Raw genomic sequence first — 6201 nt, 5'->3', positions numbered from 1 at the left:
AGATATTTTCACAAGATTACTTAAATAGCTGTTTGGAAAGACTTTAGATCACCACAGTGTCCAGTCATCCCTTGTTTTTCGCGGTTAATGGGGACCAGAACCCGCCGCGATAAGTGAAAAACCGCGAAGTAGCCCACCCCCCCATTTTAATTTTTTTTTTGTGTGTGTGTGTTTTTTGTGCCCAATGTATTTATTCAGATTTAGCATTGGAAAGAGATACATACAGGTTGACCCAAAAAAAAGTTTACACTCAGGGCCCAAGTACACCGCATGCGTGATCGTTGCGTTTGCGGTCCGACTCCGGTAAAAAATAGCGCCGGAGCCAATCCGTTCCCATTATATCCTATTGTTCAACGTATACCGGCCGCGTCAGTGCTCCGGCTTGACTGCGAACCACCTCCGGCGTGCCGCATGCCTGCCGCATGGTATAGGCTATTTTCTATTTTTGCCGGACACGCATCCGGCAAAATGGGCGGAGCTGGGCCTGGACGTAACAACCCAGGTGCCTAATCACGGTTTAAACACCAGCGAACATGGATGATGAGCGCTTCATCATGGAGGTGGAAACCCACAAAATCATTTATGATGCAGCAATCCTTTCTATAAGGACAATATAAAAAAGGAAGCTGCAAGGTGTCCTATTATGTGTGTTTTTCTGTCCTGATCTCATCATGATGCAGTCATGTCTGTCTCTTAATTCCAGATTAACTAAAATATCAATATGCAAAGAAAATATGTGCTCTCTCTCTGCTTCTCTGATGAGTATAGACTCCGTGTGTTTTTCGTTGTTTTAAATGGCACATTATCGCGCGCGATCACGCGAGAGCTCACGGGGGGGACGAGGTTGGCGGACCGCAGCCGTGCAGCAGCCGGTATGATTTGCCTGTTTTTGACGGACTGCGTGGCACGCAGGCAACACTGAACCGGACCGCAAACGCAACGATCACGCATGCGGTGTACTTGGGCCTTCAGTTGACTGCTTGTTTAAAAGCCATTGAAACATATCTAAATAGGTTGTCATGCTTAAGTGATTCATTAAGGTCACTCAATGCAGCTGGTAATCTCTCGTCTCTACAATTCCTGTGCTTCTGCTGAAAATGAAGAAAACTTTAGCTGTACCTGAATTGCTGCGTGCCGGTCTGACACCTACTGAGATTGCAGCAAATCTGAGAATATCCAGATGTGCAGTCTACAAAGTTATAAGAAGCTGAAAGATATTGGAACAGCCTCACGAAAACCTGGGTCTGGAAGTGCCGATCTGTGCGGACCAAAAAGTTGATTGACAAGGTGATATGTGGCCACCCCAGAGTCCAGATCTCAATCCCCTGGATTATAGCATATGGGCAACTGTGGAGGACAGTGCCTGTAAGAAGCCACAAACTTCTGTGGCAGCCTTGGAGAGGTCCATTGTTAGATCTTGGGAAAAGATGACAGCATCCTACATAAAGAAGCGTTCCGCAGGCGCCTGGAGGCTGTTGTGACACTTAAGGGAGGACACATTGAAAAATAGAGTGTACTGTACATGTTCTTTACAATAATGTATAATTTGTGATTCAATTCTAATTCTAAGATGAATAAACATGGCATTTAAATTGTATTATGGCAGTGTAAACTTTTTTTTGGGTCACCGTGTATAAGACATGTTTTTTTCTCTCCCCCCCAACCCCCCCCCCAAAGTGATTTAATGATGTATATAAATAAATGGTTTTTAAGCACTTCAAATTTCATAATGATGATAAGTTTTAAACATAACTGTCCAACCAAATCATTTTTGAACAAGAATAAAGTACTGTAGCAGATAAATGCTTGGCTTTATTAAATGCTTCTGTTTATCTACTTTAGCTGTGACCGTTGAAGTGACATGTAGAAATTTCCAACTCCTCATGATCACTTCTGGCATTTAAATGTCTCCAACGTCCCCACAGTACACACATTCATTCCAGCGCGGCTTCCTTTCAACAAGTTAAACGATGATTGACAGATGCCCGTGTGAAGTCTGCTTCTTTGGCCAGATCAAAGCCATTGTTGTGCTGCAGTGACTGAGAGGATCAAAAGGCCTGGAGAGGGAGGGTAGGAGGCTGTGCGCAGACCAGAAAGTGAGGCGTATGTGGATCAAAAAAAAAAAGAAAAACTATCGCACGTGCTTGCGATGGGACTATTGCGCACACGCACATCGCGATGGCGATGTGTAAACGATATATCGTTCAGGCTTAGTAGGTAGTAATCAGGGGTGAAAGTGGGCCAGAAGGGTCAGGAACGCAGTTCCGGTATAAGATTCAGGGCCGGAACGCAGTTCCGGAATAAGATTCAGGGCTGGAATGCTGTTCTGGTACACAGTGCTTTGATTCTGAAAATATGACGGCAACTGTCAAAATGATATTAATTTTTTTTTTTTTTTTTTAATGCTAAACTGCCACATACGCATTTCATCTCCAAGAAGAAAATAATCTACCAACATCAGATTTACATACACAAGTGTTAACAACAAGCATAGTAAAGTGCTTGTGTGGCATAATCCATTTCCACAGATATTTATTATTTATTTATTCCACCGACGGCATGGAGATTTCCCCAGCTGCTGCAGTTATCTGAGTCTGATGTTGATGAGTCACGTCAATGTGCGAATGCACGCAGCAAAACAAAACGCCTGGACTCATTTACCCGTTCAATTGGCTGACATACTGACATGTGATCAGCAGAGATAGTTAGCTCAGATTGGTTCAAATGTGCATGTTTTCTGGAACAGCAAAAAAAAAAAAAAAAAAAAGTAGTTGAATTGATGCGACTAGGGCAATGCAACAGGAAATGGATCAAATCTTTAAGAGCAAGGAAAGAGTTGAGGAGGCTTGTTTATCATATTTAGTTTTATTTGCTCTGATGGGGAGGTTCACAACATCTTAGCTGTCAATGTGCCCTTTGGACTTATATTCATTTCCATATGATTTTAAAAAAAAATGTCAATGTTTGCGCGATCTTCAAAATATATTCCATTTCACTCTGCATAATATAAGTCATTTGTACTTATTTTTCTGAATGTATGTTACTTATATCTTTATTATTAAAAAAAAAAAAAAAAAGTAAAACGTCTAAATTAACTTCAATTTTAATATATGTCCTGTGTTCTTAAGTAGTTAAAATTGAGATTTGGCATTTAGTTTGTGAGGAAAATAAAAATTAGGAGATGGAGGTTGGGGTTATTGCTGTTTTTAACTTTTATTTTGCAAATCATTGAAAAAATAAACTGATTTTCATGCAAAATTCTTTGTATGTGCTATAGTTTTAGGAGGGTTGAAATCGTGTGCGCTCACACACGCACGCGCACACACACAAAGCTGGGAGGCCTGTATGTACGAGCATGGGCTAAGCTACTATCCGCGCATATAGGTTGTAAGTTAATTTTGCTGCTGACACTGCGTTTCGGGGTCATCAACATTTTTGCCCCCCCTGCTACAAAAGTCAAACCCCGCCTATGACTTAAGTCTTTTCTGTTACAAAGAAAACAGTGTTAATAAAGCTATACTTTATTCTAAGTTGATCTATATTACTTCTTTCCCTTTAATATAAAAAAGACACGATGTTATGCAGAGGTGTACTTATAATAATGATAATTTTTGAGACAAACAGGGGTGAAAGTGGCTAGAATTTCTTGCCGGAACTCTCCAACGTGAAGGTCGCCACGGAGCCAGAAATGTTATCTATTTATTATTTTGTTTTTTTTCGATTTTTTGGGGGGAGGGTTCAAACTTGCCTGGCATGCCCAGACTGTTCTCCCTGTGTTTTTCAAACACTGAGAGTATTGTCTGGGATCCAACCCATTACCGGCCTCTCGAGCAAGTACAAAATCAATCGACAAATCAGATTAGTTTATTTGCGTGACGTGTTCTTAATGAGCAACGTCACTCTTCCGCGTCGGAAGTCGTCTCCACAACAACATAGATGGCGAACAGGAGAGCCGAGAATATGTTCCAATCCACGGTAAAATCAGTTTTAAATTACCAAAAACACATCGACACAAGCCATTGACAACAGTCTGTCTCGCGCTAGCCATGTTGAATAAACTCCGCTCTCCTCGTATGTTTACTTCCGCGCGCAAGTCCCTCGTCCCGCCCGTCGCTGATTGGTCCACTCTGCTGTCTGTTTGGTGTGGCTTGCTCCACCCTGGAAATTTTATCCGCTTAATGGTGGCCAGACTCAATAGCTGGAACAGCGATGAGTCTGGAGTACCAGGCTAGGTTCAAACCTCTTAAACTACTGAAATGCAAAGAAAACTGTTTTAGCAGTTATTTTTATAACACATACAAAAACTGATTTTCTTTCAAAATTGTATTTTTTCAATGATTTGCAAAATAAAAGTTAACAAAAACAGTAATAACCCCAACCTCCATCTTCTAATTTCCATTTTCCCTTCCTCACATACTAAATGCCAAATCTCAATTTTAACTACCGGTACTTAAGAACATAGGATATATATTTAAAAAAATTTAATAAAAACTTCTTTATTATTATTTTTTTAATAATAAAGATTCAAGTAACATACATTTTTAAAAATAAGTACAAATGACTTATATTATGCAGAGTGAAATGGAAAATTTTTTGAAGATCGTGCAAACATTGACTTTTTTAAATCAGAAGGAAATGAATAAGTAGCCTAACATAAATGAACAAATATAAGTCCAAAGTGCACATTGACAGCCAAGATGTTCTGAACCTCCCCATCGGAGCAAATAAAAGTAAATATGATAAATAAGCCTCCTCAATTCTTTCGTTGCTCTTGAAGGTTTGATCCATTTTAGGTTGCATTGCCCTTTTTTTGTCACCTCCTAAAACCTTTTTTTTTGTTTGTTTGTTTGCTGTTCCAGAAAACATTTGAACCAATCAGAGCTAACTATCTCTGCTGATCACATGTCACTATGTCAGCCAATTGAACGGATAAATGAGTCCAGGCATTTTGCTTTGCTGCGTGGGTTCGTTGACGTGACTCATCATCGTCAGACTCAGATAACTGCAGAAGCTGGGGAAACCTCCATGCCGTCCGTGGAATAAAATAAATAATAAATATTGGTGGAAACGGATGACGTTACACATCGGATGTTGGTAGATTGTTTTCTTCTTGGAGATGAAATGCATGTATGGCAGCTTAGCATTTTTTATTAAAAAAAATTTTTTTTTGACAGCGTTTTGACAGTTGCAGTCATATTTTCAGAATCAAAGCAACGTGTACCGGAACAGCATTCCGGCCCTAAATCTTATATCGGAACTGCGTTCTGGCCCCCCATCTTATACCAGAACTGCGTTCCTGACCGTTCTGGCCCACTTTCACCCCTGGAGACAAATAATACTATTTTAAAATAATTAATGATAAAAATGCTATTTACAGTGGTGGCAGAGAGTTATGGGGATGCGAAACGGGGGCTAAAAGAAAATAATTGAGAAGCATTGCATTTGGCTAACGAAATACAGTAGGCAACACATATTCGTTTCTTGCACGACCAGGGGTGAAAGTTTAAGTTTTTATTTATCATATTTACTTTTATTTGCTCTGATGGGGAGGTTCAGAACATATTGGCTGTCAATGTGCACTTTGGACTTATATGTGTTCATTTATGTTAGGCTACTTATTCATTTCCATATGATTTAAAAAAGTCAATGTTTGCGCGATCTTCAAAATATATTCCATTTCACTCTGCATAATATAAGTCATTTGTACTTATTTTTCTAAATGTATGTTACTTATATCTTTTTTATTAAAAAAAAAAAAAAAGTAAATGTTTACATTAACTTCAATTTTAATATATATCCTATGTTCTCAAGTACCGGTAGTTAAAATTGAGATTTGGCATTTAGTACATGAGGAAGGGAAAATAAAAATTAGAAGATGGAGGTTGGGGTTATTACTGTTTTTGTTAACTTTTATTTTGCAAATCATTGAAAAAAATACAATTTTGAAAGAAAATCTGTTTTTGTATGTGTTATAGAAATAACTGTGCTAAAACAGTTTTCTTTGCATTTCAGTAGTTTAAGAGGTCTGACCCCTCAAAAAAAAAAAAAAAAAAAAAAATCGAAAAAAAAATAATAATAATAAATAAATACAATTTCTGGCTCCGTGGCGACCTTCACGTCGGAGAGTTCCGGTGTTCTGTCAAAATTTGCTCCCTTATAAAATTTTGCTCCCAAAGCTTTTGTGGCGCTGAAAACCCCCTC

The sequence above is a fragment of the Corythoichthys intestinalis genome, chromosome 14, assembly GCF_030265065.1.
Source record: "Corythoichthys intestinalis isolate RoL2023-P3 chromosome 14, ASM3026506v1, whole genome shotgun sequence".
In the NCBI taxonomy this organism is placed as follows: Eukaryota; Metazoa; Chordata; class Actinopteri; order Syngnathiformes; family Syngnathidae; genus Corythoichthys; species Corythoichthys intestinalis.
The sequence above is the reverse complement of the archived record's forward strand: the minus strand, read 5'-3'. Positions refer to the sequence as shown.